At 52.6% G+C, this 22,336-nt stretch overlaps 1 protein-coding gene across 28 annotated transcripts in view; it reads right to left on the reverse strand.

Moving 5' to 3' along the window:
- RBFOX3 (RNA binding fox-1 homolog 3) overlaps positions 1-22,336 on the reverse strand; it is a 355,830-nt gene that overhangs the window by 259,302 nt on the left and 74,192 nt on the right. For 26 of the 28 annotated variants that reach the window (XM_084647038.1, XM_084647033.1, XM_084647023.1 and 23 more), the window contains exon 2: positions 593-719. The gene's annotated coding sequence lies outside the window, so the exon portion shown is untranslated. Of the gene's footprint in view, positions 1-563; positions 720-22,336 lie in introns of all 28 variants that reach the window. The other 2 variants (XM_084647019.1, XM_084647016.1) reach the window with 1 other exon arrangement.

The following is a 22,336-nucleotide window of genomic DNA, read 5'->3' on the forward strand; positions in this document are numbered from 1 at the left end:
GGGGAGCTATGCCACAGGGAACAGAGACAGTATTTGACAGTGGATCTCACAGAGGGGCTGTGGACATAGAACGTTAGTTTTGCATTATGTAGGTAATGGCACATGCACATTTGTGCGTGACGGTGCAGGGGTGTTTGCGCATGGGTGCATGCACGCACCTTGGTAATTCCTCCTCTTTCTCAGTAAGATTTTCCAGGTCTGTACTTGGAACAAAGTTCTCAGCCTGGGGAGAAGCTATCTACAACCAGCTGGGGAGACAGCAGCCAGCAGGATAAATGCCCCCTGGATGTGCCCTCATGTCTCATCCTCCCACCAGGACCTGCCCACTGTCTCATGGGGCCAGATCCTTCCTGCAGTCTTTCCCCTGAAGGTTCCCACTGTCCAGCTCCCTTCACAAGGGGCTGGAACCAGGGCACCTGCATAAACGTGGATGTGAAGCCCCCCTTTACTGGAATACCTGTGTAAGATTTCCCAGGGGAGTGCAGCACGCACACTCCTGCTCCCCACAGCACCTAGAAGGTAAAATCTCATGTCCCAGCTGTACAACACCCAGTTTCCCCCACCTCCATTCTGCTCCGCAGAAGAGTCTCACCTCCAAGGAGGGGCACCTCTCACTGAGGGCACTGTGGGTCTGGGCCTGGTGCCGTTAATTCACGAACTTTGCTGGCCCTCAGAATCGGAGGCAAGAGCCGTCAGGGTCTCCGTGGCAACTTCTGAACCTGAAAGAAAGAGAGAGGGAAACTCCAGATCCTGTTCCCATCCCAGTGTCCTCATCAGTAATAAAGGAGGGAGGAGGATGCAGACGGCAGAAAAGCTCAGTTGTTTCTAAATGGCACAGTTTCCATGTGGCAACAGACTTAATTAAGTCTCTTTTATTATTATTAGAATATGAGTGCCTCATGGGTGGCAAACCGCTCTGAATCCCACTTGCATTGGCCTGTGAGCAGAAATGCAACAGCCCCATCTACCCAGGGACACTTCCACCGCCTGAGATTGTGGGCCTACCATCCGCTTTTCTTGCCCTACAGGATGGTCCCAAGCAAAGCCCTGCATCATCTTTGAGCTTGTATCTCAGAAGATCCAAATGTAAACCACAGGTGCCTTCTGCCGCAGCCCTGGCCACTTGCTGCTCCTGGCCACTCACCCCTGGCTACAACACAGCATTAAGAATCCAGGAACCCAAGCTCCCACTGTGAATGGGAAGAGTCGGGGACCTCTGGCACGTGTGGTCACATCAGTGAAAGGAGAGAGACACATGATGCCCTATACAACCCTGCTACATAGGCCGCCCTGGAGAAGCACATTTCGCCCCTACCCTGCTGTCCCTGGGCACAAAGCAGGTTAACAGCAGACGCTTCATTCCAAGCACAAGCCTGCATAAGTCTGGGGGCTTAACATTCCCTGTGTTAACATCTCTGGCTCAGCCTCCAGGTCTGAAAGGGAGAAGCAGTGCCCTGCTCCCTAGCTCAGCCAGCCCCAGGAGTGCAAGTACCAAGGCAATTCCTCCCTTTGTAGGGTATGGATGGCACTCTTGGGCTGGATGTGTGGAGGGTGTCCCACAGAGCAGTGTTTGGGGGATTCTTGGCTGTGCTGTGGACACCAGAGAAAGGCATAGCATCTTTAAATCCCTCTGCCTGCCCATTTCTCCTCCTTTCTTTGAAAGCTGCAGCTTCATCCCACATTGATCGCGACAAGTATGTTTTGTTTTTCGGGACCCAATGGAATGGAAAATAATTTAACAGCTTGTCCCGTATTATAATGGGACTTTTTCCCTTACTCCTCACTAGGAAGACCATCAATCACAGCACTGAATGGAATACATTCACCCCATGACCTCAGCCATGCAGTTCCCCCACCCCCCACCTGTGAATTATGGAGACCGCATCGCTCGGTGGGACAGGCTCAATGCTCCAGCTTCAAGCTGAAAGCAGAGATTTATCCCCTTGGCAGAATAGGGGGCAGAGGCCAGAAGATAAGTCACAGAAAAGCCGCAGGAGCCTCTCTCAAGGTCCTCCAAGGTTGGCTCATTAAAAAGCAAGGAAAGGAGAAAAAAATGCCCGCAGTAGCGCAGCTCACAAATAACCCTCCAGCTTTCAAATAAAAGAAAAGCTGAAAGGGAGCCTGGCACACCTGGGACGGGCTCTGCAGCAACGCCAGCTGAGCTCACCCGTGGAAACACCTGCTGGGAGGCCGTGCTGCAAAGAGCCTAGGCTGCAGAAGCTGTGAAATGGACAGCTCCCCGAGCACCCATCTCATCAGGGAGCCAGGAAATGACCCCATCAGTGCTCCTATGGGGGCTGCCACGCTCCATCTGGTGCAGCAGCGTGACAGCCCCCATCTTGCACTGCCTGCCGTGGCACTGGCGGAAGGGAAGAGAGAGGGGAACAGCCATTTCGTAGCCCAAGCAGCCCTTTGGACTCTAGCCAGGGGGCAGACGCAAAGCAGGGCAGGTGGAATCCACACACCACTCACAGTACCGCCTCTGCCATCTCGGAGGAGATGCTGGGAGAGCAGCTCCCTTCTTCCCCAGAGCTGCACAGCTCGCTCTCCTGCCCCCAGTGTTGCAAGGGCGAAGGGCAGGATAATGGGAGCAGGTGTTGCCTTGGGTGGAAATTGTTCATCATACACAGTACCAGCTGTTCAGCAGGCCCAGGAGAAGGCAGATCCCACTGACTATGGCACAGAAGGCAGCATCCCTCCCTCAGTGGTCATGCCCACCCCTCCTTCCCCAGAAGACCCTGACACAGCTGCCAGAGTAGAACCCACACCCCCAGGAACAGGCAGGGACCAGTTCTGTGGGATTCACCCCTCATGGTCCATAACAGGAGTAGGAACAGTAGGGCTGCTGCCTGCAAGCCTGTGCTGCACCCAATCCCTAACCAGCAGCTGTACCATGCGGGGGGCTGGTGGGATTCTTCCCTTCTTCCTCCTGCAGCAGCTGAGCTATTGGCCTGGGCTGAAGCCCCTCCTGGGAGACTGGCGCAGTCTTGAAGGGCAGCGTGTGGCCTGCTATGCACAATCGTGTTCCCTGGCTAAATAATTAAACCTCTGACTGGGAACCGGAGGGGCTCGGTAATTGAAGTAACCTCAGGCCGCGGAGGTTCCATATGGCCGGAGCGAAGCAATGCAGCCCCCAGCACCGGCGCCGGCCCAGCTCCCAGCAGGAGGCAGTGGGACACGGAAGTGCTGGGCAGCAGAAGGGAACAAACTCGCTCTCCAAGTGGGGGCAGCTTTGCTCTTCATGTTTCTCTCCATCCCCAACTGCCAGGCTCTGTGCCCTCCTCGCCCCAGCTAGGATGGGGTCTGGCTTGGGAAACGGCACTTACTTGGCTGCATGGGGGTGGTGAGAAGCTGCTGGTGGACCGCCCCAGGCTGCCTGCCCCATGCACTCTCACATGCAGCAATGGGCCCCCCCAGACCCGTTCCACACCACACACACCCAGAAATCCAAAGAAAGAACGCAGACAGGGTGCTGGTACCCCGGGGCTCTTCCCCAGCCCCCAGGAGCCAAGGAGAGAGGGCCCTGGACCTGTAGGGAGCCTGGAAGGAAGAGCCGGAGGCACAGGCAAAACGAGAACAGGGATACACCATCAGGAGCGGAGGGGAGCCTGGACAGAGATGCTGGCACTCGGCCAGACACCAGGCCAGGCCCAACAGGAGGGCCACTGGAAAGAGCCTGCTCAGATGGTGACTCCAGCAGAAGATGGCCAGACAGCTCAACCACCCGAGGCCCCACTCCTCCAGCAACCACCAACCTGGGGGCAGTTCTAGAATTCCCACCCCCAAGGACTGCAGCAAGGAGCCTGCAATAGCAAAGGTAAGGCGGACACCCATCTTGTTACCCCCGCAGCATGGCTCATCAGCTGCCATGACAGTCACAGGCAGATTCCCATCAGCCACTCCAGGAACAGCTGTTTACAAAGTCATCAGCAAGTAAAATCCATCTGCCCATTCCCAGACAGAGCATTGTCTTGTCTGGCCTGCACTCCTCACCAGCCAGGGAAGGGAACAATGGGCAGTACCTGCTACAAGAGGATCCTTCTTCAGAGGGGTTAAAGCAGTTTACACACGCTGGCCTCCCACTGAAAGACAGGAGCCTATGGAGAGGGGAAGTGACTGGGCCGAGGTTATAAAGTCACCAGCAGAGGTTGGAATGGAACCCAGGAGTCCTGGTTCTCTGTTCCCTGTTCTGACCATTAGTTAACACTGCCTATGGCAGCCAGCCCTCCCCCTGCTACATGCATTGGTTATCCACCAACCTGCCAGGCTGCTCTTTCTCTCCCCATAGCTTGCTCCAGCCCTACAGTGGTTTAATATGTGCTGTAATGAAGAAGCCAGCAAACTTGGAAACTTTTAGGTGCTTTCCAAGAACGAGAACAAAGCAGCAAATTCATGTATTTCTTCTCAGTGTTCAAATCCCAGAACGTCCCCTGCCCTGCGATCCCGCCGCACAATTCAGTCACAGAGTCTCTTCACATGAACAGGAAATTGCTCCTGGAGGAAGCTGTGCCCACGGGGCCCTGTAGACAGGAGGGAGGCCGCAGGGAAGCCCTGTTGGGCGGAAGGGTGATGCTAAGCCTGTCAGTGGAGGGAACGGATCTATCCTGATCCTGAAGCCATTCTCTGCTTTACAATAACTAATTAGCCAGGGTGAAAGGTTACAGCAGGAACTCCCAACCCTGCTCCCCTTCATAGCCCTTTCCAAGCCCTCACTAATTAAGAACCATCTTCTGCTCATCACACGCTGAACTCAGTCACCCATCCCTGCCTGGCAGCACCAGAATCCACCACTGTCACTGAACCCAGGCAGCCTCTTTTCCCTGGACTTGGGGCAAATGCACTAAACAGCACCAGTCCTCTCCTAAATGTGCTATCACAGACTGAATAACCCACATGAGTTCTGACCATGACATAACACATGGGGGCGGGGGGGGGAGGGGAGAGAAGGGGAGGGAGGTGTTGGACTGAAAGATACAAACACAGACCCTGGAATCCCCACTCCTGGATTTAGCACCAGGGAACCTAGATTCCTGCCACAGCATCCAATCAAAACTCACCACCCAGCACAAGGACACTGGGCAGAGTAGGCTGCTGCCCTCCCGGGAATGAAGAACCTCAAGAAGTTCTCCGGCACTGCAAGGTACAAAGCCAAGCTCCACTGCAGAAAGTGTTAATGTTTCCATCCCACTGCAGAACACATGACACACAACCCAGAGAAAGAACAAACCTGGGAAGTAACTTTGTACTAACAAAAAGCTGTGACCTGCCCAAACTCACTGGAATTCCCCTTCACCTAACTACACCCCCTCCTTAGTCTGCCTACTCCTGATTAACATGCACAGCGAGGTGGCAGCTTGGTGAGAGCTTCCAGCTTCACCAAAGCTCACTCCTCCCTCCGCCCCCACACTCCATGCCTCTCATCCAGCCCCCTCCATCAGATCCACCTTTGAAGTCAATTTGTCATGGCCCAGTTTTCTAAACCACTCTGCAGAGAAGCCCATTTGCTGTTCTCCCTTAAATTAATCTGTTTGTGGCTCCTCTTCCCTCTCCCTCTGATTAATTTTAAGTTACAAGAAACTAGCTCCAAGTTCAGGGTTAAATGGGGATTCAATTGTTTGAGATTTTTAGAGGGGTTTTTGATCACACATCAAGCTTTTCTTGTCAATATCTCACACAGCTGCTGTTAATCACCAAGAAAACCACAAACCCATATGCTGGGCTCTGAGCTCACTGACAGCGCCAGGGTAAGAAGGTTCCACGCACATCACATACCAGCAACTGCAGGGTTAGGGAGAGCCGGCACAGAACCGCTCTCCCAGACATTCTGCCAGCTGATAAATAAGGGGGAGGACCCCGTGCTGAACAAAGTCCTATTGCAAATAAAGAGGGCCTTCCCCAGAACTTCCCAGCCTTCCAGACACAGGGAAAGGCACCCAGAGACCATTTCAGCTGAACGCGCATGGGCGCCTAACCCCTATTTGAAAAAGCCAGCGCAGCCGCTTGTCAGTTGGAGGTAAAGGACCAAAGGACAACATCTGAGCCTGTTAAAGAACTCTGGTAAATATGGGGTGACTACAGCAGTGCGGCCCAAACTTTTCCTCTCCCACCCCCCTTACCAGTAATGGAATGTGTCTGCACACACACCCTGGGCTGGGATCAGGAAGCCACGACGGGGAGCGGGCCCAGAGAGGAGCTGGGGACAGAGTGGGGCTGGATGGCGCTCTGTCCCAGCCTCCTATGGGGGCTGGCCTGGGCCCTGCTGTGCCCCCCGCCCCGCATTCCTCTGCGCCCTAGGATGACACACTCCACAGTTTGGGGACCACTGCTCTACAAGGTGTGCAGGGTTTTTAATCAGAGCTCCGAGACTCGCTACCAACAGCTCACCTCCCCGATGGCCCATAGTGGGACGCTGCAATGGACCGAGCTCAAGGCACTGTCTGAGGGCTCATCTACATTTTAAACATGATAGTGGTGTAGCTGCAGCACTTCGGAGACCACCCTACCTATGCTGACAGGAGGGCTTCTCCCATCAGCGGAGCTCCTCCATCTCCCCAAGAGGCAGAAACTAGGCTGACAGAAGAATTCTCCCAACGACCGAACACTGTCCACACTGGGGGTTAGGTCGGTTTAACTGTGTCATTCAAGGGAGTGGATATTTCACACCCCTGAGCAACAAAGTTATACCAACCTAATTTCCTCGTGTGGACCAGGCCTTAGAAACACCTCATCTTCAAGAGCTAGAGACCCCAACACATCCCTAGGTAAAATGTTCCAATAGTTAATTACCCTCCCTGTTAAAAATGTAGCCCTTATTTCTAATCTGGCTTCTAGCTTCAGGTTCCAGACATTGGTTCTCATTAGTTATCCAAAGACTCGTGGTGCTGAACAGACCTACAAACACCATTGTTAATGCCGGTCATGTTTAACGCAGGGCCAAGTTCCAGGCACTGCTGCTTCACTCCTACTGTGCAATAAAGCTGCAAACCTTAAAACGGGATGAAATACAATAGGATTATTTTTTCAGTATCTTCCATGCTCTAATGCAAGCCTGTGTGTGGGCAGTGAGGGTGGAGAATTGGGGCTGGGATGATCTGCACCACCAGCCTGTGAGCAGTGGGAGTCTATTATTTCCAACAGGAGAGCATCTCATTAAAAAGAAGCAAATCTTCCCCTATGCAGAAATGTGTTCAGACCCACCAGAAAGCCTCTGCCTACAGTGTGCAAACACAGTGGGGCTGGAAGCCCATTGCCAAGCCTGGTGGTGCAGCTCCCTCTACAAACTTTTACAAACTGCACAATAAAACATTGTGATTAGTTCTACAAACCAAAGCCAGCAGAACCCCAAGGAAGGGACAGAGATAAGGGAAGCCACTTGCAGCACTGGCAATCCCAAAACTGACCCAGCAGATGCAGGTAAGAAAGGGGAATTTGGGAGGTGCTGCATGGCCTGGGTTTGGTCCGGCTGTGCCTGTCTCTCTCTAACACAGACCATGCCCCACCAGGGACAGACAAAGGGAACATTCCCAGGAAAATATCTCGCCCTTTTGTCCCGAGCAGTGAGTCAAAGTTTGGTGCTCTGGGAATGTTCCAGTTGGAAGTAGACAGATGCAGTTTTGTTTATTTGCAAAGAATGTATGAAGTGCTGCATCTCTGAATTAGGGTTGCCAACCCTCCCGGTTTCGCTGGTTTCTGAACTAGGGTTGCCAAACCCTCCTGGTTTCCACCTGGCCGGAGCCTGCACCCCTCACTGCCTCCCGCACCCCAAACCCCCAGCCCTGAGCCCCCTCCCAGAGCCTGCACCCCAACCCTCAGCCCTGAGCCTCCTCCTGCACCCAAACTCCCTCCCAGAGCCTGCATTCCAGACTCCAACCGCCTGCCCCAGCCCTGAGCCCCCTCCAGCACCCAAACTCCCCTACAGAGCTTTCACCCTGCACCCCAACCCCCTGCCCTAGCCCAGTGAAAGTGAGGATGGGAGAGAGCAAGTGACAGAGGGAGGGGAGATGGAGTGAGTGGGACGGGGCCTCGGGCAAGGGGCAGAGCAGGGACCTAGTGGAAGGGGCGGGACAAGGGTGGGGCAAGGGGGGTTGGGTTTGTGTGATTAGACAGTTGATTTCAGAGGAAACCAAGAACAAAAAGAGCAGTTTCTTAGCTTACAGCCCCAAGCCTCTTTGGTCTACACCTGCCCCCAAAGTTCTTTCTCTAGCTTCTTCCAGGTTTGCACGGCTCACAGGCTCCTGCTTGGCCTTTCTTGCCTCTATTCCTCTATTTCCTTCTGTTCTTGTCATCTGTGACCTCAGTATCTGTGCGTTTACTCACACTCCCCACACACATGCCCAAAACAATATGCAGCACAAAAGCTCCTGGGCTGCTCACCTTTTGTCTTAGGAGGGGCTTATACTTACAGTTATGTTAACTGAAAGGTGAGTTCACACCTATCAACCTCAACTGGGTTTTAAGCCAACCCATAAGGAGGTTTCACCCAGCTCATAATATTTTGCCAACCCAGCCCAATGCTACCTTTTTATTTGCTTGTTTGACTTGAGATATCTTTGCGACACACACAGATACACACACACTCATGCCGTAGGAGTAGGGATAAGGTTCACAAGAGGTGGTGATGACAGAGGATGGGAATCTGTGGCTTGGATTTCACCGTCACAATGGTACTATTGAAAAGCTTTTTTAGAGCTAGGCAGGCACTGGAGGGGACAGTTGTGAACAGACTGTGAAGGCAAATGCCATCAGCAGTAAAGAGTGGAGGGAGGGGGCCTTTCAGCAGAAGGTAGCACTCTAAGTGTGTGCAGCCCAAGATATGGTCGCCTGCTCTGAGATCAGAAGCTATTTCCCACTTATCTGTTCTGAGCCTGGTATCTGTGCGACAGAACATGGCATTTGGTAATGGGATTTTGATGTTCAAGAGAAGATGCTTTCCTGAGTCTCACTTTACGTCACATGCGACAATAACCACGACTATCAGGTGCCACCGAAGAATGCTAAAGAGTTAGAACTTTTACTTGAGGGGAGTGAGGATAACTTTGTATTTAATTGTGAACTTGGCAGAACTATTACATATTTATTTCAGCCTTAAGCTGCCCATCACAATGTCCCCTCTCCACCATGGCAGGTGCAGCTGGTAATCCAACAAGGACATCCAAGCACCAGCCTCTCTTCTAACTGAAGCCCACGGCCGCCTGGCAGGCTGGCTGCCTTATCCTTCACCAGCAGTGCTGCAGTTCTGGGATTGCAGAGACACTATAGGTGGCCATCAGTTCCCACTCCCTGCCCTCACTCACGTCTAAAGGGCTGGAGCTCAGCTATCAATGCACGACACCACTGCCACGGGGCTTCACTGAGAGGAAGCATGGGTGTTTTTAAGTCATGGTGGTTCAGTCTCAGCTACAAAAGTAAAACCGGACAAGTGGGCAGAGCACACCAAGTGGCCACTGCCAGTCCAGAGCAAGCTCCCATCTGTGCCGGTGCTGCAGGACCACCCTTGTCCCAGTGCAAAGGGTGAAATGGGCCTAATGGGGGCCAAACAGCTCCCCACTCTCCTGGCTCACGCAGCTACCCCCAACCACCGTATCCTCCGCAGCCCTGCTCCTGGAGATCATTGTCTGCACTCCTCCACAACAGTCTAGGCTCCTGCACAGCGTATGGGAACCCTGCTACAGATCCTGCTTAGAGGAGGCTCATCCCAGCAACCCCCTCTCCACCATAGTGGGACTGCTCCTTGCCCCCTTCACATCACCCGCTGGGGCCCCAGAACTGCTTCTGGGCTCTAGAGGTTGCATCTCGGACCCACGCCTCGCTGACCTTTGGGGAAACACTCCAATACCACACTATGGTCCGTGACTACAGCACCTGCCATAAGCCCATTCCAAGGGATGCCCAAAGCACGGGCGTAACACAGAAACCCCAGGAACAAGACCCGCTCACCCCCATCTCCAGTAGCCCATTGCCACCCAAGCAGCCCTCGGGAGGAATGCTCCTGAACTGAGAGGTGGCTGGGCTCTCCAGTGCAGCGAGATTGCTTTACTCCATTTATCTTAGATAGCAGTGTTACAATTGCCCCTCAGAGTCCTGGTGTCTCAGACCCAGCTACACAACACCACCTCGGGGGGCAGCGATGCCACAGCACACACCTGGGAGAAATTAAATCCAGACAGGGCTTCCTCACCCCACTCACCCGAGGGACTCAGCAAGGTATCAGAGCAAAGACCCTTTATCTCTTCTCTGGGGATGTACCCTCCCATTTGTGTCTGGCCTGAAATCCTAGTGCTAATGCTAGCGGGCTCTGGTCTCCCCTGGATGGCTCTGCCCATCAGTTCTGTGGCAGCTGTTAGTCTGGTGAGGTCTCTCTTAAAACAGCCTGAGGACTCACACCCCAACGAGTGAAGGGTCACCCCACTGCAGGGCACGCTGACTGGACAAGGGCCTGAGCCACGAAGCTGCTAGCCAGGACCAGAGATTGGGGGTGTCCCCCCCACAGGGAGCTAGGCAGTTGGGAGTCTGAGTGTGTTTGGGCCCAGAGCTTGGTCTGCGGCCCAGTTCTACCTGAAGCCCACAGTCCTGCCAACACTAGTCAGAGCTCCCGAGGTGAAATGCTCAGGCCCAAGCCAGGCCCTCGTAACACCAGGTGGGGTTGGGGCTGCAATGCAATGTGGGGCTGGAAGCCGAGCAGGAGGGAACTGGAGCCCAGCACTACTGCATATGCTCTCTCGTGCTGGGGATTCGCAGCATGACTCCTTTAACCCTGGCCCACCCTCCGTGACCGCCCAGAGCTGCCTGTCAGCACTGCAGCATCCAGACACACTTCTCTGGGGACCACCATGTTCAGACAGGAACATGGAGCCAGAGATAGGGATCAAATCAGAGAGCACAGAACCACCTGCCACCTCCATGCCTCATTCCCCTCCCTGTCCCCAAGGAGACGGAGGGTGCCACATCATACCCTGGCAGATGGCAAATGCCCAGCTGCCACTGCAGACAGAGCAAAGGTAAAGGAGTCACCAGGGATTCAGCCTGACTGGCGTCCCCCCAAGAGGAACACTGCGGCCAAGTAGAAGGCAGGAGTCCTCTCTGTAGCTGCCATCACATGGCAGGAGCCTGTGATGCAAGCACAGGTGAAGAAGAAGGGCAGACACACACACCTGGGGGGTGGGAACAAATGCTAGGAGAGATGTTCGGGCAACCATCAGATCTCAAAGAGGAGAACGGGAGGGTGCAGCAGATTTTCCTCCACAGCCAGTTCTGGCAGGAGCCACCCTGGAGTGCCCTTCCCCGAGAAAGGAAGTGACGCCACCTCGGAAGGCAGGAAGAGGAGCTGCAGAAACAGGAAGCCCATTTCCTGCAGAAGTGTCATGGAGAGCACTACGCCTCAGGACAGCACAATGAGAACACGCCCTGGGAAGCAGGGCCCTTCGCGGAGGGAGGCAGCGGTGAAGCTCTGCTCACAGGAGACCATGGAGGCCAAGACGATGGTCACAGTCTATTTTTCTACACAAGTGCATCGAGTATTCCCACAGCATACTCGCTGTAAAACTCCTCCTGCTCAGGCTCACTGCCGAGGGCCTCCGATGGTCGATTTTCCATGGTCATGACAACAAAAACTAAAACTGGGTCAAACCTGAAAGGTATTCTCTTCCTCCAAGCTGCTAAAAGCACAATAGTAATGAGGTTGGTTAAGCAATTCACCCAGGGACTGCATTATTTGCTCTGAAGATGTATTAACCAGTTAAATGAGCGTGATAAGGCAGCTCTGCTTATTTCTCTCACCAGTCACACACAAGATCTGAGGTTCCAGGTCTTCATATTCTAGCTAATAAAACAAACCCAGCAAACATGCTGACAAAGGAGAATGGTGCACTCAAAGAGCCCCAGGCCAGGCTGCTTCCCACTTGACCCGTTGTAAGAAAAAGAGAACTTTAAAAGCATCCAGCAGCTGAAATCTATTTGAAAAAAATCATACTTCCCCCTCCTTCTTTTTTCCTTCTTCTTTCACTCCCCCCTTTCCCAAGCTCCCGATAAGAATGAATTAACCGAGCAGAATCCCAGGCAGTAAGCAAGGCAGAGAAAGACTTAGAAGAAACTCAGCTTCCAGAGACAAGCTCACAAACTTGCCCAGCTCCCAGGGGTTCACTCTAATATATTTCCACATCATACTATTCTCTTTAGAAACTACTGATTCGTTTCACTGGCCACCCACTCACCTCCTGACACAGCATTAAAGGCTTCATCCAAAAGCACCAAATGAACTTGCCTTTTCAAGTTATTGCTAGCAACTCACATCGGAGGAAGCGCTGGCATTTGGGGTCTGATGAATCTCAGGAAGTGGATTATGCTGCATCCAGCTATTTCTGGACACAGAAGCAGCCTCTATCAGTTTGCAGGGCACAGGAAGGGTTTGGAGTGAAAGCTCTGTCGTGTCTATACAGATTGGGGATTGTGCCTGCTTTGAGCAGGGGGTTGGACTAGATGACCTCCTGAGGTCCCTTCCAACCCTGATATTCTATGATTCTATGAGTGTCCATCCGCTGGGGCCCTGATTCTAGCACAACCATCACAATACAAACACTAAGAGTTGTGGGGGATGGGACCTTTATTCTTTATGGGATTTTTTTTGGACATAAACACTTATTAATATAAATGTCACTGACATAAACAAAGCTGTGGCCCTTAAATCCATGTGAGGTTTTATGCGTGCTATGTAAACAAAGAAAAAAAACATTTTAATTAATGTTATACAACCCTGAAAGAAATAAGATGGAACACCATGGAACTGTAATAAAAGCATCTGTTTACAATGACATTAGCAGCTGACATGGGCTGAAGGGTGTATCAGTTGTCTAACATCTCTGTTTCCTTTAAATGCCTTGACCTCAGTGCAAAGTGGACCAGACTAACTGTTCCTCAGTCTCAAGACTACTGAATTACAAACGCTTCGTTCAGAAAGCGATGCCCAGTCCATCTGTGCCAACTGGCACAGCTGTGGTGCCTGGAACAATTTCAAAGCTCAGTTTCCCACCATGAGCCGACACATAGCAAGGCTGGAGCCTGAAGGTTTTGGGTCTGGAGCAGTCACCTCACCCCGGGAGCTGCTCCTGCTGTTGGACCCTGGCGTCTCTCTGATGGAATTACTGCTGAATTCCTGTATCGATTACAAAGAGGACTGAAAGGGGAGGTGGCTCAGCTTTCTCGGAAGCTGGCTGCCTGCCTGCATCCTGCGGGGCACTCCAACTTCCCACTGGGACAGCCAGATGCAACTCCAAAGAGTGCCAAGGGGCTGAGGAAAGGTTCAGCTTATGCTGCCCCTGGAAGCGGAATCCCCCAGCAAGAAGCTTGAGTTGGGGTCGGCCAAGCACATTTCCAGGGGCATTTTCCCAGTGCTCTCTCTAGACAGGTGCTGAAGGGCAGGATGCTGGGGTATGTGTCAGAACAACTGGGAGCATAGAGCTCCCTCGTTAGGAGAAGGGGGATCCAGTCAGAACTGGGAACGAGCAGCCTGCTCAAAACAGGGATGCCTCCTGTTATTCCCCTCTCTGGGAAGCAGCTGACAGGACAGAAGGACTGTAGATGATTTATTCCCAGCCAATGAAAGCGTGTGGGTGAGGGAGGGGAGAAAAAGCAAGAAGTTGCATGGATCATAGCAACTCCCATTGAAAGCTGGCCTGGAGGTGTGATCTGCTGCTTTGGCGCCATCCCCACCCCAAGAGCGCAGAGGGCTCACTGAGTGGGGGAGAAGGAAATGCACATTTGCGTAATAATGTAACATGCATATCTGTGAAATAATGAGCTCTGTCTGCCACATCAAATGATCAAATGGCCACCAGAGATGGCAACAGCAGGCTTAAATCACCCATGAGCAGGACCCAAATGACACATTAGGGAGACGCATATTCAGCCTATATTTTTTCCTGATGAGCCTGCTGGCAATGTGCCACGAGGAAGTAGCTGTGTGGAGAAATGCCAGCGTTTTCTACTGTCGAAGGCTGCATATATCCTAGCAGTGTTTGTCAATACACCTTCCCAAGATCCACCTCCTAGACGGCCTTAGGAGAAATAACGACAAGCCCTTCAGAGAGAGGTAGCCAAAAGTATCACCAAAAGTGGGGGCTGCAGCTCAAGAGGGAGGGCCATGGGCAGAGCTGCATGCATGAGAAGCCCAGAACTGGAGTAGCTGGGGGGAGGCCCATCAGCCGGGGTGAGGGCGTGAGGCGGGGAAGAGAGAGAGGACCGGAATAGCAGGAGGGGCGTGGGTCAGGAGGGAGAGCCATCAGCAGACCTGATGGGGGTAAGCCCAGGACTGGACCCTCAGGGGAGCGACTCTGACAGAGCTGTGCAGGATAAATGTCTGCACCTGCCCACACAATGCTTGGTTCTAGCCAGGCTCATTAGTTCCTCACTCCCTCTAAAAGCAATGAGAGGGAACATGCGGAACCATGAAGCACAGCAACCCTACAACTCTGGCTGCGTGGAGTACCCACTTTAACACAACAGCGCCGAAGGCTGAATGTGACTAACACAAAGGGTCCAGGTGCTGCCACAGAACCCAAGACACAGCCTTTCCCCCAACACAGTTTGCTCTGCTAGGCCAGGGCGCACAGAGCCTGGAGCCAATGGAAAATGCCTGTCTCACTGCCCTACTCCTGTGGCATGAGGGCTGGCAGAGGGGGTACCAGAGGGATTGAAGACGTAAAAATGAGCAAGTCTGAGAAAGAGGTCAGAGGCGAAGGAAAGAGGGCAGCTGAGCCAGCCACCAGCCTTTGTCCCCCCGGCTTTGGGGGGGTGCATTTCCTGATGCTGAGCACCAAGGCAAAGCTCCAGTTCTTTGGCAGACAGGCACGGCCGCTGGCCAACTTGCAGGGATCCCAGGAGACCCCGTTCTCAAAGAGCAGGGATCAGAGCAGCAGCAGTGCCCTAAGGCGGATCCTGGGAGGGGAGGACACACCCAGGACTGGACTGCCTAGACAAAGGCTGAAAAGGCAGAAATTGCTCACAGCTGCAAAAACCCCACAGCACTGGGAGTTTCTGTGCTAAGTACCCCCCACCGCCACCGGGCATGGGAGATCTCCTGACTTTCACACACCAGCAAACCCAGCTCTCCTACATGGTCAGGGACAGCACCAGACAGACAGCGCTGCCCCAGCCCATGCTGCCACTAGCCTGCCAGAAGAGGCAGGAAAGCCCAAGCTCCACCAGCTTCCCCCTGCAGTGGGGGGGGGGGTGGTATAGTGCTGGGGAACGTTAGCGCTCAGAATGCACCCGTTTACGTGCACCAAGCAAATATCACCTGCTAACAGGTCCCTGTGTTCATTCTAGATTCAGATGACGGCCAGCATGCTGCCTGGAGAGGGACCTCCACTCCCCATCCTCTGACAAATACCCAACCTGTCTCTCAAGGTGACACCTTGGAAATACAGGGATGTATTTATTACATCCTTCTCACTCCTCTTCCTCTTATTAGAGCTTAAACTCTTTCGCCACCATCTGCCATTCACAAGTAATATTTTAAAGAAGGAAGTGACAGCTTCCCTTTGATCAGCCCTCCAGAAACCCCATCAATTCAGGTGCTGGAAATGAGGAGAATTCATAATTCTGACTCGGGATGGACTCTTGACCCCTGGCCGCACCCCAGGGACTGTCAGCTCTGGCAAGCACGTGCCCGACTGTCGATCCCATTCATATTCTGTCCCCTCTTCCAGCACGGCAGGCTCAGGTTGGCTTTTAAAGTCATGCCTGGCTCAGCCAGGGAGTTCTTACCGAATTATCTTCAACCCCGTATATCAGGGAGCATTTATACAGCTGTCCTTCCCAACAGAAGACAAGGCTGTTGTGGAGAAACTAAATGAATTCTTTACATCAGTCTTCACTGCAGAGGATATGGGGGAGATTCCCACCCCAGTCATTGTTTTTAGGTAAGAAATCTGAGAAATGGTCCCAAATTGAGATGTCCAGCACAGGAAATTTTGGAACCAATGGATATTGCTGTTTAATTTAACTCACCAAGAGCAGGTGATGTCCACCCAAGAGTTCTGAAGAAACTCAAATGTGAAATTGCAGAAGTACTAAACTGTGGTATGCAACCTATCAATTAAATCAGTCTCTGTACCAGATGAGTGGAGAATAACTGATTATCATGCCAATTTTTAAAAAAGGCTCCAGAGCTGATCCTGGCAATTACAGGCTGATAAGCCTAACTTCAGGTCCCAGCAAATTGACAAACTATAGTAAGGAACAAAATTATTGGACACACAGATGAACATGATTTGTTGGGGAAGAGTCAGGACAGCTTTCATAAAGGAAAATCATGCCTCACTAATCTAATAGAATTTTTGAGAATCTCAGCAAGAATGTGGACAAAGGTGATCCAATTGATATAGCACAGTGGTTTTCAACCTGTTGTCCACAGACCCCTGTGAGTCCGAAGACTATATCTAAGATTTCCAGAGTGGTCTGCATCTCCAATCAAACAATTTTAGGGGTATGCAAATGAAAAAAGGTTGAAACCATTGATACAGTGTACTTAGACTTTCAAAAAGCCTTTAACATGGTCCTTCGAAGACTTTCAAGCAAAGCAAGCAGTCATAGGATAAGAGGAAGAAGCAATTATGGATCAATAGCTGGCTAAAAGATAGTAAACAAAGGGCAGGAATAAACAGTCAAGTTTTCACAACAGGGAGAGGTAAACAGCAGGGTCCCCCAAGGATCTGTATTGGGACCAGTGCTGTTCAAAATATTCATAAATGATCTGGAACAGTAGGGGAACAGTGAGGTGGCAAAATTTGCAGACAATACAAAATTACTCAAAATAGCTAAGTCCAAAGTTGACTGCAAAGAGTTACAAAGGGATCTCACTAAACTGGGTGAGTGGGCAATAAAATGGCAGATGAAATTCAAATGTTGACAAATGCAAAAAAATGCATATTAGAATAAAAAATCCCAACTACAAATATAAAATTAAGGGGTCTAAATTAGCTGTTACACTTCAAGAAAGATCTTGGAGTCAATGTGGATAGTTCTCTGGAAACATCTGCTCAATGTGCAGCGGCAGTCAAAAAAGCAAACAGAATGTTAGGAAACATTAGGAAAGGGATAGGTAAGACAGAAAATATCATACTGCCACTATATAAATCCATTGTATGCCCACGCCTTGAATACCGAGTGCCATTCCAGTCACCCAATCTCAAAAAATATGTTAGAATTGGAAAAGATGCAGAGAAGGGCATCAAACACGATGAAGGGTATGGAACAGCTTCCATGAGGACAGATTAAAAAGACTGGGACTGTAAACCTTAGAAAAGAGAAGACTAAGAGGGTGTACAATTGAGGTCTGTAAAATCATGAACGGTATGGAGAAAGTGAATAAGGAAGGGTTATTTATCCCTGCACATAACACAAACTACGGGTAACACAAGAACTAGGGGTCACCAAATGAAATTAAGAGGCAGAAGGTTTAAAACAAACGAAAGGAAGTATTTCTTCAGACAACGCACAGTCAACCTGTAGAACTCCTTGCCAGAGTATGTTATGAAGGCCAAGACTATAACAGGGTTAAAAAAAGAACTAGATAAGTTCACGGAGGACAGGTCCATCAATGGCTATTAGCCAAGATGGTCAGGGATGCAACCTCATGCTCTGGGCGTCCCTAAACCTCTAACTGCCAGACGCGGAGACTGGACAACAGGGGAGGGATCACTGGAAATTGCTTCAGAGGGAGTGAACAGAACAGGGTATCTGGCATAGGAACGGTCAGACACAGGATACTGGGCTAGATGGGCCATTGGTCTGACCCAGTATGGCCATTCTTATATTCTTACCATTAGACCTCCTAGGTCAGTATCTGAGTGTCATTTATCATCCCTACACAGAGCATCACATTATTATACCTCCTTACTGCTGGATTTAAAAGCAGTTTCCTAGTCCCGTATTTCTATCCTGCCCCTCCCCCTCCTTGGAGACATCTGCCCCACTGCCAAATACAGATCCCTTTTATCCTTTCCACCTCCTTCAGCACAGGGGGAAAGGACTTAAGATCACCACAAGGATCTGATTTCTCAATTGCCTGCTCATCTGGAGACTGGCAAATGTCCAGAGCCCAAGGGACAAGCCCCAGATTTATGACCAATGTGGATGAGGAGAACATAGAAGCATTAGTGAATCTATTTAAAAACTCATTGGAAAGAGACAGACAGTGATGGATTGGCATGACCAGGTAACACCCTAGTCTCTAGGAGGGAGTCAGAAAGAGCTAGGAAACAGCTGGCTTTGGGAAGGGGAGATCTGGGTCGGGAGGATTTCAATGAGGACAGACAGGTGTGACTTAAACACAGCGCCTGAGGCTATTCGCCAGAGTGGTGATCACCAAGCACAGGCAGGGGGGTGCTGGGGGGACAGGAGAGGGAGGCTTGGCTGAGATAGCAAAGGCAGAAGGTGCCCAACAGCACTTCCGGGCTGGGAGGGAGAGGCTGCGCTCCAATGCCGAGGGGAAGAGGAGAGGCTGTGGAAGGGAAATGTAACAGATATTGCAGCTACATGCAGTATCTGTCAGGATCATACTGTATCATATTTAAAGCATGAAAACCTCCCAAGGCCACTACACTGAGATGGCCCAGGCAGTACAAGCGGTACAACAGTCATAGCTCTGATGTGCAGGTGTGTCCCCCTGGCTCACTGGGGTTGGGGTGTTCCTGCAGAATCTGGATTTGCTATGGGGTGATTCATGCAAAATCCCAAGGCAGTGCATGGAAGGGAGCTGTGCAGCCTGAAAACCTGGGTTGGATGGGAGTGGATCAGGGTCCTTGCCCAGAGGCAAGTGACAGGGGGAAGAGAGGGGCAGTCTACCCCCAAAACTGAGACAGGAAGATCTTTCACCAGGGCCCAGGCAGATCCTGGGGAGTCTTGGGCCACCTCACACTGAAGACAGTGTGGCTTCTGACTCCCTTTCTTCTCCTCTTTCAGTGTTTTTCCCTCCCTCTTTGTTATTTTTTTCAGCTCACACCAGCACCTGGGCAGTAGGTAACTCCCCTGCAGATCACTCAGCAGCAATCCCCTGCCGGGGCTGACCAGAGGCTTAATGACTCCTCCTGCCTTTGTGGGGAACGTGCACATCCCCCCAGGTCTGCCTCTGACCCCCACCCCACTCATCTCAAGACACCCCTCCCCCAATGCTGCGGGAACTCACTAATAACCCCCATGCCCCTCTTGTACACAATGCTGACAAACCCATGCCAGGATCAGATGTCCTCATAGCCCTGCCCCAGGGCGGTCACTAACATTTGTTCAGATGCCTCTGCACTCCAAGGCCTCCTGAACAACCCAGTCCCAGGCCAGCAGCAAGCCGGGCATGGCAGCACGCTGTCAGCAGAGACAGCCGCAAGCAGGCTGGGGGTAGGCTGCTGCCAGGGAAGGAATCTGAGCCCCCTTTGGTAATGTCACAGAAGTGAAAGAATGCCAGCAAGCAGGGATTTTGTTTCCTCTGCTGCCCTCAAGTCTTGAGATGCCTGGTCCCCAGGCCAGCGATGGCCATTTCAGAGGAAAGGGTATCGAACTGCAGCCCCAGGGCAGGGTCTCCAGCAGCCCTTTGGGAACAAAGGGGGAAGCACAGAACTACAAACAGCACCTGCAGCCTGGGCAGAGACTGGAGCAGCATGCTGGGCTCTGCATCCCCGGGTGGGACTCTGCTCAGACTGATGCCTGTCCCAGGGAGGAGCAGACACAGCCTGGAAGGGCTAATCCCTGCAGCCCTCCAAGGCGGGCCTGCCCCGTCACGTCACTGAGAGGCCCCGCTGCCAGGTTGCAGGTCCCTGCATCCCATGCATTAATTAACATTCCACATGTAAAGCGGGGGTTGTAATTACTGCAAGTGATTAACAGGCTGAAGGTAGCCTGTCTCCAAGGAGCAGATTAACAGAGGCGCCCTCCAGCTCCTACTCTCACCTCAGCACCATCGATGCATTTTAAACAGGGACCCAATGCCCCGACAGCCTGTGATTAATGGGCAGGCTGAGGAGTAAGTATGTGCCGGTGGCATCTGCCCCCAGGTACCCCCTCTTGGTGCTCCCCCTCTGGCTCAGGTGGCGGGGGCGGATGCACTCAGGCAGCCAGGGTTTATGTGAACAAAGGCCAATTCCAGAAGAAGGCAGAAGAATGGCTAAAAATCAGCACTAAGGGGCTGGCAACGCTCAGGGCCCGGGGAAGGTGGCCAGCAAGTCGGGACATTGCTGCTCTGCCCATGGCACAATCCCAGCTCCACTCCCCTGGTACCTCTGTGCTCCCATCACAGGGCTCTTGCTCAGGGACCACAACACCTCCCCACCCCCAGTGCCTACCCCTGATCCGTGCAGTGGAAGGGATGGGATATACCGGGGGCCTGGTTTGCTCTCTCCTGTGCTTGTCGTCCACCTTCTATTACAGATGAGCAACAACAGAGGAGCTGACTGAGCCCTGGGCCCCTGGGAAGAATGGGGTGTGAGGGACGATCATGCGGAGGCCTGGAGACAGAGAAGGGTCGCCATGCAGATGGCGAGTGGCAGAGATGGAGGCCACACTGCAAGATCCCTGACTAGTGGTTCTTTCCCTCTAACACTGAGCGTGTCATGCTGGAAGGGAAGGACTCTTGCAGGACTAGCCCACTCACTCCATGCACTGGGCATGAGGAAATCAATGCAGGACTCCTACTAGCCTCCTACATGCTCCTCCAGACATGCCGTTACGTCACACCGGGGCAGTGCGTCATGGAAGGCAGAGCGCATTCTCCAGCTGGCACCAAGTCCCGGGATTGGGACTGATCTCCAGAGCCCGGCTCTCTGGTCCGTGAGCTCCAGCACTCAAGCAGCTCTGAGATTATATCTATTCCTCCAGTCCATGGTGCTCAGCGAGCAGATTTGCAGAACATGCAGGCCTGGGATCCCATCAAGTCTCCTGAGCCTTGGTGAGTAGGAGACCACCCAGAAAACCCTAGGGCTGCAGGAGGCGAAGCTGGTGACTCCATGTCATTCCTGAAGTCATTAACCACTTACTGTTCAGCACTATGGTCACAGGCTACGAGAGCAGTCCCCGCGCTAAAGAGCTCAGCGGCAAAGGGCTGCTGCTCAAATAGCGTTCTTCAACTGTGCTTTCAACGTGATTCTCAACAGTCCGAATACACCCCCACCTCTCAGCCACGTGAGGCTCCTTTTCTCACGAGAGTCAGCCCTTCCCAGCTCCCCTACCTTTCACCGAGCTTTCCCAGACACACAGAGCAGGCAAGGCTGAAGGCATGTCCCCCCAGACCACCTTTCAGGCCTTCCCCATATGTCATGAAGGAGCAAGATCAGCCCCCAATCCCTTCAGGAGACACACAGAGACCTGCTGAAGCTTCCCGCAAACCCTGGCTGAAAGCAGCCCTGCTTCTGTTCCTCCCCCACACATAAATAGGGGGATCAGCCTGCTCCACTTCCAATCCTGAAGCCAGATTCTTCCCCAGGGAATACACAGCCATTTCCACGGCAACTAACAGGCAGAGAAAAGGAGCTCTGCTCTGCTCTCTAATCCCACTACCAAACCTCCGCACAGAGGACAGGGAGGGATGGGGATGCAGAACTGGCTGCTCCCTTTGAAAGAAGGCACAAGATCCACATCCTGAGGAGCTGGCTGCAAACACAGCCATACTGAGCTGAGCTCTGGGGCTGGTCCTCCCCCTCTACCTACCCCATGCCCACAGAGTGCCACACGTCCCATTGGTGGGATGCGAGCGTGGCCGCCCAGCCATTCACTTCACAGCAGCTCTTTAAGATGGTACATGAGCCAATCCAGTTTGGGAGCTGCTGTTCTCAGTCAGACACGGCTGCGGCAAAGAGACACTCTGGGCCGGTTGATGGGAGTGAAGCTGGGAGAGCCGGCATGCACAGAGGGGTCCACAGGAATAAGGGGGTCCCACCCCAGCCTGACTCCAGCCCAGGGGTGCTGCTCCTGTTTGCTGCCTGTGGTCTCCCTCCATCCATCCCAGGAAGTGGGACATGGAGTCAAAAGGGGGAAGGAAATCCAGAGCAGCTCTGATGAGGAGGTGGACTCATGCGCACCACACACACATACCCCACGCAGCTGCTCTCTCTCCATCCAGGGGAGAGCGGGGCAGAGGCTAGAAAGCGTTCCCTTTGCTGTAGCCATGAGCCACCCCTCCCCATGTCATAACTTCCTTGTAAGTCTGGGGGTCTTTGTCCAATATACAGGCCCCAGAAGGGGGGCAGGGCAGGTCTGAGGCCCCTGGACATTTGCTGCCTCTGAGCCAGGCCATTATTGCAAAAGAAACAAGAAATCTCTACAGTCATTCCAAGGTTGTCTCCCCCCCTCAACACAC

Source organism: Lepidochelys olivacea, assembly GCF_965140295.1.
Source record: "Lepidochelys olivacea isolate rLepOli2 genome assembly, chromosome: 14".
In the NCBI taxonomy this organism is placed as follows: Eukaryota; Metazoa; Chordata; order Testudines; family Cheloniidae; genus Lepidochelys; species Lepidochelys olivacea.